Below are 15587 nucleotides of genomic sequence, written 5' to 3'. Positions count from 1 at the left end.
ATATAAAACCAACATAACTATTCAACCTTCTATCGTTAGGTAACAGTTCTAGCACAATAATATGGTAACTACAATGTCAAGTAGGCCCCGCACGGCCGGGTGGTTAAGGCACTCAACTCGTAATACGAGGGTCGCGGGTTCGAATCTCTTTCACACCAAACATGCTCGCCCATTTAGTCGTCCGGGCGTTATAATATGACGGTCAATCCTACTATTCGTTGGTAAAAGAGTTGGCGGTGGGTGTTGATGACTAACTGTCTCCCCTCTAGTCTTACACTGCGAAATTAGGGACGACTAACGCAGACAGCCCTCGTGTAGCTTTGCGTGAAATTCAAAACAATGTCGTGTACATGAGTAAGGCCCGGCATTGCTAAGCGTGTCAAGGCGTGCGTCTTGTAATCTGAGGGTCGCGGGTTCGCATCCCCGTCGCGCCAAACATTCTCGCCCTTTCAGCCATGGGGGCGTTATAATGTGACGGTCAATCTCACTATTCGTTGGTAAAAGAGTAGCCCAAGAGTTGGCGGTGGGTGGTGATGACGAGCTGCTTTCCCTCTAGTCTTACACTGCTAAATTATGGACGGCTAGCACAGATAACCCTCGAGTAGCTTTGAGCGAAATTCAAAAAACAAATAAAACAAACGTACTTGAGTAACATTAATTACTCATCAAAATGTTCTTGTTTTATTTTTACTTGTTTTAAATCACTGTGTTTACGTACCTAACGTAAAATGCCCACAGTGAAAAGATATTCAAGATTAGATAAAAATTAATCACATGGAAAAATAAAATTATAACATGAGATATAGAACGTTGTTAGTTCATATCAGCGTGTTCAACAGATTAACAAACAACAACACCAAGCTAAATGTTGAAAACACATAAATCAATTTCTGCACTTCCAGCACCTAAAAGACTTACTTTGCACCCATTATCACATCACTTTCAAATATTAGTTTCACTGAAGTAACCGATGCACATAACTTAATCCACAAGAAACACAGAGTCACAAAAGTTGTCTAATTTCGGTCAACAACGTGAGGAATTCAACATAAAAAACTGATTTGTTAATAGGTTAAACGATAACTACAATTCATTCACTTAACTCAGTTCACACCGTAACACTTGTAACTCATGAAAGTTAATCATATAAATAACGCCTACAATACTAGTATTAAGTGAAATGCCTCATTCTCAACTGATATGCTAAATATACTGCAGTTGATGTATCATAACTATATGGTAAATGTAGTGCAGTTGATATATTATAACAATATGGTAAATGTAGTGTAGTTAAGATATTATAACCACATGGTAAATGTAGTGTAGTTGACATATTATAACGATATGCTAAATGTAGTGTAGTTCACATATTATAACAATATGGTAAGTGTAGTGTAGTTGATATATTAAAACTACATGGTGAATGTAGTTTAGTTGTTATATTCTAACGATATATTAAATATAGTGTAGTTGATATATTATAACTATATGGTAAATGTAGTGTACTTGTCATATTATAACGATATGGTAAGTGTAGTGCAATTGATATATTATAACTATATGTTAAATGTAGTTTAGTTGTAATATTATAACGATATAGTAAATATAGTGTAGTTGACATATTATAACGATATGGTAAATTTGGTATAGTTGATATATTATAACGATGTGGTAAACGTACTGTAATTGATATATTATCACGATATGGTAAATGTAGTGTAGTTGATATATTATAACAATATGGTAAGTTTAGTGTAGTTGTTATATTATAACGATACATTAAATGTACTGTAGTTGATATATTATAACGATATGGTAAATGGAGTGTAGTTGATATATTATAACTACATGGTAAATGTAGTGTAGTTGATATATTATAATGATATGCTAAATATAGTGTAGTTGACATACTATAACTATATGCTAAATTTAGTGTAGTTGACATATTATAACGATATGGTAGGTGTAGTGTAGTTAATATATTATAACAATATGGTAAATGTAGTGTAGTTTGATATTATAACCATATGGTAAAATGTAGTGTAGTTTATATATTATAACAATGTGGTAAATGTAGTGTAGTTGACATATAACGATATGGTAAATATAGTGTAGTTTATATGTTATAACGATATTGTAAGTTTAGTGTAGTTGACATATTATAACCATATGGTAAGTGTAGTGTAGTTGATATTTTATAACGATATGGTAAATGTAGTGTAGTTGACATATTATAACGATATAATAAATGTAAGTTTAATGTAGTTGATATATTATAACTATATGGTAAATGTAGTTTATTGATATATTATATCAATATGGTAAATGTAGTGTAGTTGACATATTATAACGATATGGTAAATGTAAATGTAGTTGTTATATTATAACGATATGGTAAGTTTAGTGTAGTTGACATATAACGATATGGTAAATGTAGTGTAGTTGATATATTATATATGGTAAATGTAGTTTAGTTGATATATTATAACTATGTGGTAAAATGTAGTTTAGTTGATATATTATAACGATATGCTAAATGTACTGTAATTGACATATTGTAAGGATATGGTAGTTTAGTGTAGTTGACATATAACGATATGGTAAATGTAGTGTAATTGATATATTATAATTATAATGGTAAATGTAGTTTAGTTGATATATTATAACAATATGGTAAATGTAGTGTAGTTGACATATTATAACGATATGGTAAATGTAGTGTAGTTGATATATTATAACTATGTGGTAAAAATGTAGTTTAGTTGATATATTATAACTAAATATACTGTAATTGACATATTGTAAGGATATGGTAAATTTAGTGTAGTTGATATATTATAACGATATGGAAAATGTAGTATAGTTGATATATTATAACGATATGGTAAATGTAGTGTAGTTGACATATTATAACGATAAGATAAATGTAGTGTAGATGACATATTATAACGATATGGTAAAATGGTGTAGTTGATATATTATGACAATATGGTAAATGTAGAGTAGTTGTTATATTATAAGATATGCTAAATGTAATGTAGTTGACATATTATAACGATATATTAAATATAGTGTAGTTGATATATTATAACTATATGGTAAATGTAGTGTACTTGTCATATTATAACGATATGGTAAATGTAGTGTAGTTGATATATTATAATTATATGGTAAATGTAGTTTAGTTGATATATTATAACTATGTGGTAAATGTAGTGTAGTTGATATTATAACGATATGCTAAACGTACTGTAATTGACATAAATGATATGGTAAAGTTTAGTGTAGTTGACATATAACGATATGGTAAATGTAGTGTAATTGATATATTATAATTATATGGTAAATGTAGTTTAGTTGATATATTATAACAATATGGTAAATGTAGTGTAGTTGACATATTATAACGATATGGTAAATGTAGTGTAGTTGATATATTATAACTATGTGGTAAATGTAGTTTAGTTGATATATTATAACGATATGCTAAATATACTGTAATTGACATATTGTAAGGATATGGTAAATTTAGTGTAGTTGATATATTATAACGATATGGAAAATGTAGTATAGTTGATATATTATAACGATATGGTAAATGTAGTGTAGTTGACATATTATAACTATAAGATAAATGTAGTGTAGATGACATATTATAACGATATGGTAAATGTAGTGTAGTTGATATATTATGACAATATGGTAAATGTAGAGTAGTTGTTATATTATAAGATATGCTAAATGTAATGTAGTTGACATATTATAACGATATATTAAATATAGTGTAGTTGATATATTATAACTATATGGTAAATGTAGTGTACTTGTCATATTATAACGATATGGTAAATGTAGTGTAGTTGATATATTATAATTATATGGTAAATGTAGTTTAGTTGATATATTATAACTATGTGGTAAATGTAGTTTAGTTGATATATTATAACGATATGCTAAATGTACTGTAATTGACATATTGTAAGGATATGGTAAGTTTAGTGTAGTTGACATATAACGATATGGTAAATGTAGTGTAATTGATATATTATAATTATATGGTAAATGTAGTTTAGTTGATATATTATAACAATATGGTAAATGTAGTGTAGTTGACATATTATAACGATATGGTAAATGTAGTGTAGTTGATATATTATAACTATGTGGTAAATGTAGTTTAGTTGATATATTATAACGATATGCTAAATATACTGTAATTGACATATTGTAAGGATATGGTAAATTTAGTGTAGTTGATATATTATAACGATATGGAAAATGTAGTATAGTTGATATATTATAACGATATGGTAAATGTAGTGTAGTTGACATATTATAACTATAAGATAAATGTAGTGTAGATGACATATTATAACGATATGGTAAATGTAGTGTAGTTGATATATTATGACAATATGGTAAATGTAGAGTAGTTGTTATATTATAAGATATGCTAAATGTAATGTAGTTGACATATTATAACGATATATTAAATATAGTGTAGTTGATATATTATAACTATATGGTAAATGTAGTGTACTTGTCATATTATAACGATATGGTAAATGTAGTATAGTTGACATATTATGACTATATGGTAAATTTGGTATAGTTGATATATTATAACGATGTGGTAAATGTAGTGTAGTTAACATATTATAACGATATGGTAAGTGTAGTGCAATTGATATATTATAACTATATGTTAAATGTAGTTTAGTTGTAATATTATAACGATATAGTAAATATAGTGTAGTTGACATATTATAACGATATGGTAAATTTGGTATAGTTGATATATTATAACGATGTGGTAAACGTACTGTAGTTGATATATTATCACGATATGGTAAATGTAGTGTAGTTGATATACTATAACAATATGGTAAGTTTAGTGTAGTTGTTATATTATAACGATACATTAAATGTACTGTAGTTGATATATTATAACTACATGGTAAATGGAGTGTAGTTGATATATTATAATGATATGCTAAATATAGTGTAATTGACATACTATAACTATATGCTAAATTTAGTGTAGTTGACATATTATAACGATATGGTAGGTGTAGTGTAGTTAATATATTATAACAATATGGTAAATGTAGTGTTGTTGACATTATAACTATATGGTAAATGTAGTGTAGTTTATATATTATAACAATGTGGTAAATGTAGTGTAGTTGACATATAACGATATGGTAAATATAGTGTAGTTTATATGTTGTAACGATATTGTAAGTTTAGTGTAGTTGACATATTATAACCATATGGTAAGTGTAGTGTAGTTGATATTTTATAACGATATGGTAAATGTAGTGTAGTTGACACATTATAACGATATAATAAATGTAGTGTAATTGATATATTATAATTATATGGTAAATGTAGTTTATTTGATATATTATATCAATATGGTAAATGTAGTGTAGTTGACATATTATAACGGTATGATAAATGTACTGTAGTTGTTATATTATAACGATATGTTAAATGCACTGTAGTTGATATATTATAACGATATGGTAAATGTTATGTAGTTGACATATTATAACGATATGGTAAATGTAGTGTAGTTGACATATTATAACTATATGGTAAATGTAGTGTAGTTAACATATTATAACGATATGGTAAATGTTGTGTAGTTGATATATTATAACTATATGATGAATCTGGTGTTGTTGTTATATTGTAACGATATGTTAACTGTAGTGTAGTTAACATATTATAACATTATGGTAAGTGTAGAGTAGTTGTTATATTGTAATGATAAAGTAAATGTACTGTAGTTGATATATTATGACAATATGGTAAATGTAGAGTAGTTGTTATATTATAACAATGTGGTAAATGTAGTGTAGTTGTTATATATAACTATATAGTAAATGTAGTGTAGTTGGTATATTATAACAATATGGTAAGTGTAGTGAAGTTGTTATATTATAACGATATACTAAATGTACTGTAGTTGATATATTATAACTATATGTTAAATGTAGTGTAGTTGTTATATTGTAACGATATGGTGAATGTAATGTAGTTGATTTATTATAACGATATGGTAAGTTTAATGTAGTTGATATATTATAACTACACGGTAACTGTAGTGTAGTTGATATATTATAACTATATGGTAAATGTAGTGTAGTTGACACATTATGACTATATGGTAAATGTAGTGTAGTTGTTATATTATAACGATATAGTAAATATAGTGTAGTTGATATATTATAACGATATGGTAAATGTAGTGTTGTTGACATATTATAACGATATGGTAAGTTTAGTGTAGTTGACATATAACGATATGGTAAATGTAGTGTAGTTGATATATTATAATTATATGGTAAATGTAGTTTAGTTGATATATTATAACAATATGGTAAATGTAGTGTAGTTGACATATTATAACGATATGGTAAATGTAGTGTAGTTGATATATTATAACTATGTGGTAAATGTAGTTTAGTTGATATATTATAACGATATGCTAAATGTACTGTAATTGACATATTGTAAGGATATGGTAAGTTTAGTGTAGTTGACATATAACGATATGGTAAATGTAGTGTAATTGATATATTATAATTATATGGTAAATGTAGTTTAGTTGATATATTATAACAATATGGTAAATGTAGTGTAGTTGACATATTATAACGATATGGTAAATGTAGTGTAGTTGATATATTATAACTATGTGGTAAATGTAGTTTAGTTGATATATTATAACGATATGCTAAATGTTCTGTAATTGACATATTGTTAGGATATGGTAAATTTAGTGTAGTTGATATATTATAACGATATGTAAATTGTAGTGTAGTTGATATATTATAACGATATGGTAAATGTAGTGTAGTTGATATATTATAATTATATGGTAAATGTAGTTTATTTGATATATTATAACAATATGGTAAATGTAGTGTAGTTGATATATTATAACTATGTGGTAAATGTAGTTTAGTTGATATATTATAACGATATGCTAAATGTACTGTAAATGACATATTGTAACGATATGGTAAATTTAGTGTAGTTCATATATTATAACGATATGGTAAATGTAGTGTAGTTGATGTATTATAACGATATGGTAAATTTAGTGTAGTTGATGTATTATATCATTATTCTTTATTTCTCAAAACTTTTGGGATATATTTTATCAGAAATATTGTCTTCAAACATTGGCAGGAGTCACCAGTGGACCTATATGTGATTATGATACACTTTCTAGTGAAAACAGCATCTTATACGTGATAAAATATAACATTCAATGTAGATTGGACTTTCCTAATGAATGACATTTCAGGCTGCGGACCTGAGTTTCCTGGATTCTAGATGTGATGTTGTGAACACGTTTATGGTGTGGTCGCGTTATAGAAGTTACAGTCAGTCCTTTTATTTGATTCAGTTTTTGTATTTGCAGATTATATGTTTATTTTTTTCCTAGAATAAATCATTTTTACATTAGCCATACCTTTAAAAGAATATTCTTCATGGTTGTTTGTTTTCTTTCTTTCATATTGCAAATCCACACTGGGCTATCTGCTGTATTCGCCGTGAGGAATCGAATCTGGCCCGGTATGGTTATGTGGGTTAATGCGTTCGACTCGTAATCCGAGGGTCGTGGGTTCGAATCTCCGTCACACCGAACATGTTCGCTCTCTCAGCCGTGGGGGCGCTATAATGTTTCGGTCAATTTCACTATTCAGTGGTAAAAGGGTATCCCAACTGTTGGCAGTGGGTGGTGAGGACTAGCTGTCTTTCCTCTCGCCTTACACTGCTGAATTAGGGACGGCTAGCGCGGATAGCCCTTGTGTAGCTTTGCGCGAAATTCAATACAAAAAGGAGAATCGAATCTCGCATTTTAGAGTTTAAGTCCCTATATTAATCGCATTTTCATTGGAAGACTTATAATTATCATGGTATTTCTCCTGTTTTTCTTTACATGTTCAGGTACCTCCAATGGAAACTTTTTTTTTTTTTCATAATAACACAAGGAATAGAACGTTATTAATAAATTTTAATCTAATACTTTGAAAAAATCCTGATAAAAGTACATGGCTAATTAACTGGTTGAAGATAGAATCGAAATCTAAGCAAGCCCACGTTTTGTTTTCAAGTTATCCTTTCAAATTAGTTGAAGAGAGTGGCTAAAACCTAACAATTTCAGAAAAATTCCGGGCCTTTCTTTTTCACCTGAGAACCTTAATATGTCCGTTAATCATGGTTCTTATCTTTGGCAATTAATAGCAGCGTAATCTTAGTTAGTTTCCATTAGGTTAAAGTTTCCACTTTTTTTTTTTTTTGTAATCACGTTTGTTCTGCGACGTGTTCTGAATTAGTTCACTTTATACTATTTTTATTAGGGTTGTTGTCGTAGAAACATCGGTTTTTATGAACGTAAAACATCAAGTTACCAGCCCCCAGAGGCTCAGCTGTAAGCTTAAAGGCTTAGAACACCCATTAAAAATCGATTTTTTATACCCGTGATGCTTTGTGTTTAAATCAATCTAGTCTATGATTTACCATAATTTTTAAAGTTTCATGAATTTTCTATGTATCAACAGGAAAACTGGGGTTACCATTACAAAAATAAAACTTTTATGTTGTTTTAGCCTTAAAATCTTTTATTTTCTCTTGAGGTTCGGTGTAATTAACATTATAATGAATGATCAATATGGGGGTTCTCTGACAATACTTGTGTATTTGTTTAATTTATGTTTATTATACTTTAGCTACTAATAAAACTGACCAGTCCTTAGTTATGGTTCATTCAGCTCCGGCTGTGATAGTTATGGCAAGTTTGCTTACGTAACTGTTTACAATCATTTGAAACGTAGTTCAACTGCTATGAATTGACGTCGTGTTACTCAACGCTTCTGAATTTTTCTCGTTTCTTAAGTGAGTTTTGTTACACCATAACGTCCCGTAGTTTGTAGAAAGTTCTAGATCTCAGTCGGGCATTATGTATGGGACACCACGTTGGTGTAAGAAAGTAAGTTAGTGAAAATCATGCATAGATTGTGAAGAAAACAGTAAACTAAATTTAGACTGTGTTTTTAAGTTTAACCATGAAAACTATACAGTGGCGATTTTTAAAGCGTTTAGTCGCAGAATGTATTGTAATTACAGAGTAGAGAATAATAATTCGTCTTCTCAGTTGTGCTCGAAAACAGTTGAACCAGCTTTTGCAGACTTCTGGCGAAAAAATAATTTTTTTAAAAATCTTTATTCAACTATAGTATTCGATTGTTTGTTTGTTTATTTTGAATTTCGTGCAATGCTACTCGAGGGTTCTCTGCGCTAGCCGTCCCTGATTTGGTAGTGTAAGACTAGAGGGAAGGTTGTTTTGTTGTTTTTGAATTTCGCGCAAAGCTACTCGAAGGCTATCTGCGCTAGCCGTCCCTAATTTGGCATTGCAATACTAGAGGGAAGGCAGCTAGTCATCACCACCCACCGCCAACTCTTGGGCTACTCTTTTACTAACGAATAGTAGGAATGACCGTGACATTATAACGCCCCCATGGCTGAAAGGGCGAGCATGTTTTGGTGCGACCAGGATTCGAACTCGCGACCCTCGGATTACGAGTCGAACGCCATAACACGCTTGGCCATGCCGAGCCCAACTGTAATATTTAACGAACATTTGTATTTACGTCTGACTTGTTCAAATACATGCTTTTAAAATAAGTGAACTATTTGCTCTTGTTTACTGTTGAAACTTATCGTCAACTCATAAATACGTAACATAAAGCATTTATTGAACACGTACATCTACATAAAAACATGACAACCTCATAAAGCATTTATTGAACACGTACATCTACATAAAAACATGACAACCTCATAAAGCATTTATTGAACACGTACATCTACATAAAAACATGACAACCTCATAAAGCATTTATTGAACACGTACAGCTACATAAAAACATGACAACCTCATAAAGCATTTATTGAACACGTACATCTACATAAAAACATGACAACCTCATAAAGCATTTATTGAACACGTAATCTACATAAAAACATGACAACCTCATAAAGCATTTATTGAACACGTACAGCTACATAAAAACATGACAACCTCATAAAGCATTTATTGAACACGTCATCTACATAAAAACATGACAACCTCATAAAGCATTTATTGAACACGTACATCTACATAAAAACATGACAACCTTATTAACCATTTTTTACATAAAAATGTTTCTAAATTATCTTTTCTTCTCATTTAAGTAAATCTTTCAATGTTTTCCAGTTAATTTTTTGACATCTCCAGAATTAAACACCTTTGCACATTATACACACACACAGCACCAGTTCTACAATTAATCCCACTAGTTACTCCTGGGACTTATATGTATATTGTATATATAGACAAATGAGTAGCTCTGTCTTTTTGTCTAGCCTGAATGTTGCAACAGGCAAAATCACAGTTAATTCATTGCCTGCAATATTTGGCCCCCTCTGGTGATGAACAGTAGGATTATAACTTGATAATTTGTTATTTGTTGAGAAACACGAGAAAGCGATTATTTTCAGAGTAGTGTTTTTTAAAGTTTCATATTTTCTTTGAATTTTAAGAATGAGACAATTATCCTGTTTATTTTTACTATAACAGACTTGAAGCTTTCAAAGTTACACTGTGATCTTATCACACAGTCTTGTACCTTTCAAAGGGACACTGTGATCTTACTACAGATTTTAACCTTTCAAAGGGACACTGTGACTTTTTTATAGACTTGGACCTTTCAAATGGACACTGCTATCTTGTTATAGACTGTAACCTTTCAAAGGGACACTGACTTTACTGTAGACTTGGACCTTTCAAATGAACACTGCTATCTTATTACACACTTTAACCTTTCAAAGGGACACTGTGACTTTACTGTAGACGTGGACCTTTCAAATGAACACTGCTATCTTGTTACAGAGTGTAATCTTTCAAAGGGACACTGTGACTTTATTATAGACTTGGACCTTTCAAATGAACACTGCTATCTTGTTACAGAGTGTAATATTTCAAAGGGACACTGTGACTTTATTATAGACTTGGACCTTTCAAATGAACACTGCTATCTTATTACAGACTGTAACCTTTCAAATGAACGCTGCTATCTCATTACAGACTGTGACCTTTCAAAGGGACACTGTGACTTTATTATAGACTTGGACCTTTCAATAAACACTGCTATCTAGTTACATACTGTAACCTTTAAAAGGAAAACTGTGACTTTATTACAGACTCGGACCTTTCAGATGAACACTGCTATCTAATTACAGACTGTAACCTTTCAAAGGGACACTGACTTCACTGTAGACATGGACCTTTCAAAATAAAACTGTGATCCTATCACAACTTATAATTTGATTTCACGAAGGAACACTTTTAACGAAACAAAGTTTCATACGGATATTTATATTTCATGAAAAAGAACATAGAATAACCCATAAGCACAACACAAAAATAAACAGCAAGACCTGAATTATAAATACCAATTAATCTACTTGTATTGTGTTTATATTGTTTCTTAACGTAACTTCACATAACTATGCAGCGTTTTGAGTAGAATAAATGATAAAAATAGTAACAAGACTAGCCAATCACAATCGGTTTTTTATTACGAGAATATTTAGACTAGCCAGTCACAATCAGTCGTTTATTACGAGAATATTTATTAGGAAGATAATATAATAGTTGGCACTTGTTTTACATTCATACTATATAAAGTAGACTTTCACTTGTGCAGCTGGTGCCAACCATCTGAAGAATTCTCCGGTTTTTGTTTCTTTGTTTGATTTACGAATCGCACTGAGCCAGCAAGTTTCGATAACAAGAACCTGCAGGATACCTTCGGGAAAACAACCTGAAACCATAGTATGTATAAATCAGACAAGTTTTCAATGGGTTATCTTTCTACCGATGGAACAGCGGTAGGTATACAGACTTATAAAGCTAAAATGCGGGATTTGATTCTCCTCGGTGGACACATAGGCCCGGCATGGCCAGGTGGGTTAAGGCATTCGACTCGTAATCTGAGGGTCGAAGGATTGAATCCCTCATACTAAACGTGCTTTCAGCCGTGGGGGCAATATAATGTGACGATAAATACCACTATTCGTTGGTAAAAGAGTAGCCCAAGAGTTGGCGGTGGGTGGTGGTGACTAGCTGCCTTCCCTCTAGTCTTACACTGCTAAATTAGGGACGGCTAGCGCAGATAACCCTCGTGTAGCTTTGCGCGAAAATCAAAAAACAAAACAAACAAACTTAAATTTCTTCATAAACTTCCGGAAATCGAAATAGCTACTAAAACTGGTTTCAATAAACATGTGTTTAGGATCTGTTTACATCAAAAGATTATAGTATAAAAACCAAAAAGATGGGAAGCTGTTGTTGTTTTTTTCTTGTTTACACGAAGGCGATTTTTTACGAGTTTAATTTAAAAGACTAACAGACAGATGCTTCCTTTTGGCTTTCTTTTATTAAATAAAACACCCTGCCATATGAGGATGACACCCATCTTCTACACCAGCTCACTGCTGGGTTGATTTTGACAGAAAAACACGAGACAGTTACATGGTCTGCGTAGCAAATTGTGGTTCCTCACCCGTCGTTCCGACCCTCAGGGGCTGACATCAGGATTGTCAGTGATTCGTCTATGTCTGTAAAGAGATGACAGCTACAAAAAGAATATATATAGAGAGACACAGACACAAAAAATGCTGATGTCAAAATAATTTGTTGCGCTGCCTCACAAAATAACAAAGATGAGCATACTAACACCAAGGAAAACCTTTCCTTAACACAACGTATCCGACGAGTTTCCACACATCTGTATCGTTGTATTGAAGACTACGTTGTGGTTCGTGAAGGAAAGAATTTCCCAGGAAAAACTAACCATATCATTACATTGAAACCAAATTGTTAACAATTCTCATAAACTAAAAATATTATGTTCAAAAACCTCTCTGTAAGAACAAAGGCAAAGTTTCACGGTGGGACAGCGATAAGTCTATGGATTTACAACGCTAAAATCAAAGGCTCGATGTGGCTTTTGATATAAAGCATACAAACATACATACACACTAAAAACAAAAGCAAACCACAAGTTTGAAATATGCAAAATACGCCATTAGTCTAAAAACAAAAAAACCTACTTAGGACAAGTACACAAGTACCAATAGTAAAATGTCCTCGAATACTGAATAAAGAAGGAACTTTCGGGTATAGAAAACTTCGTTCTCATTCAAATAACGGTATGATTAGACAACCAGATCATCTTATTCAAATAACGGTATGATTAGACAACCAGATCATCTTATTCAAATAACGGTATGATTAGACAACCAGATCATCTTATTCAAATAACGGTATGATTAGACAACCAGATCATCTTATTCAAATAACGGTATGATTAGACAACCAGATCATCTTATTCAAATAACGGTATGATCAGACAACCAGATCATCTTATTCAAATAACGGTATGATTAGACAACCAGATCATCTTATTCAAATAACGGTATGATTAGACAACCAGATCATCTTATTCAAATAATGATATGATTAGACAATCAGATCATCTTATTCAAATAAAGGTATGATTAGACAATCAGATCATCTTATTCAAATAACGGTATGATTAGACAATCAGATCATTTTAATCAAATAATGGTATGACTAGACAATCAGATCATCTTATTCAAATAACGGTATGATTAGACAATCAGATCATCTTATTCAAATAACGGTATGATTAGACAATCAGATCATCTTATTCAAATAATGGTATGATTAGACAACCAGATCATCTTATTCAAATAACGGTATGATTAGAAAATCAGATCATCTTATTCAATTAATGGTATGATTAGACAACCAGATCATCTTATTCAAATAATGATATGATTAGACAATCAGATCATCTTATTCAAATAACAGTATGGTTAGACAATCAGATCATCTTATTCAAATAATGGTATGATTAGACAACCAGATCATCTTATTCAAATAACGGTATGATTAGAAAATCAGATCATCTTATTCAAATAATGGTATGATTAGACAACCAGATCATCTTATTCAAATAATGATATGATTAGACAATCAGATCATCTCATTCAAATAACAGTATGGTTAGACAATCAAATCATCTTATTCAAATAACGGTATGATTAGACAACCAGATCATCTTATTCAAATAATGGAATAACTAGACAATAAGATCATCTTATTCAAATAACGGTATGATTAGACAATCAGATCATCTTATTCAAATAATGGTATGATTAGACAATCAGATCATCTTATTCAAATAACGGTATGATTAGACAATCAGATCATCTTATTCAAATAACGGTATGATTAGACAATCAGATCATCTTATTCAAATAATGGTATGATTAGACAACCAGATCATCTTATTCAAATAACGGTATGATTAGACAATCAGATCATCTTATTCAAATAATGGTATCATTAGACAACCAGATCATCTTATTCAAATAATGGTATGATTAGACAATCAGATCATCTTATTCAAATAATGGTATGATTAGACAACTAGATCATCTTATTCAAATAACGGTATGATTAGACAACTAGATCATCTTATTCAAATAATGGTATGATTAGACAACCAGATCATCTTATTCAAATAACGGTATGATTAGACAATCAGATAATCTTATTCAAAAAACGGTATGATTAGACAATCAGATCATCTTATTCAAATAATGGAATAATTAGACAATCAGATCATCTTATTCAAATAACGGTATGATTAGACAGTCAGATCATCTTATTCAAAATAATGGTAGGATTAGACAGTCAGATCATCTTATTCAAATAATGGAATAATTAGACAATCAGATCATCTTATTCAAATAACGGTATGATTAGACAGTAAGATCATATTATTCAAATAATGGTAGGATTAGACAGTCAGATCATCTTATTCAAATAATGGAATAATTAGACAATCAGATCATCTTATTCAAATAACGGTATGATTAGACAACCAGATAATCTTATTCAAATAATGGTACGATTAGACAACCAGATCATCTTATTCAAATAATGGTATGATTAGACAATCAGATCATCTTATTCAAATAATGGAATAATTAGACAATCAGATCATCTTATTCAAATAACGGTACGATTAGACAATCAGATCATCTTATTCAAATAACGGTATGATTAGACAATCAGATCATCTTATTCAAATAATGGTATGATTAGACAATCAGATCATCTTATTCAAATAATGGTATGATTAGACAATCAGATCATCTTATTCAAACAACGGTATGATTAGACAATCAGATCATCTCATTCAAATAACGGTACGATTAGACAATCAGATCATCTTATTCAAATAACGGTATGATTAGACAATCAGATCATCTTATTCAAATAATGGTATGATTAGACAACCAGATCATCTTATTCAAATAATGGTATGATTAGACAATCAGATCATCTTATTCAAATAATGGTATTATTAGACAACCTCATCATCTTATTCAAATAATGGTATGATTAGACAACCAGATCATCTTAT

The 15587-nt window shown here is 30.5% G+C and overlaps 1 long non-coding RNA gene across 3 annotated transcripts in view; it reads right to left on the bottom strand.

Annotated features, from left to right (window-relative positions):
- LOC143222240 (uncharacterized) overlaps nt 1-15587 on the bottom strand; it is a 119292-nt gene that overhangs the window by 3482 nt on the left and 100223 nt on the right. The window contains exons 3-4 of one of the 3 annotated variants that reach the window (XR_013012119.1): nt 10151-12684; nt 9756-10102 (exon numbers count right to left, since the gene is read on the bottom strand). The exons of 1 other annotated variant lie outside the window; for it this stretch is intronic. This is a non-coding gene — a long non-coding RNA (uncharacterized LOC143222240). Of the gene's footprint in view, nt 1-9755; nt 12685-15587 lie in introns of those variants that run through there. One more of the 3 variants, XR_013012118.1, reaches the window with a different exon arrangement.

This window comes from Tachypleus tridentatus, chromosome 1 (genome assembly GCF_004210375.1).
Source record: "Tachypleus tridentatus isolate NWPU-2018 chromosome 1, ASM421037v1, whole genome shotgun sequence".
Lineage (NCBI taxonomy): Eukaryota > Metazoa > Arthropoda > Merostomata > Xiphosura > Limulidae > Tachypleus > Tachypleus tridentatus.
Note: the sequence above shows the minus strand (reverse complement) of the source record. Positions and strands in the feature narration are given on the sequence as shown.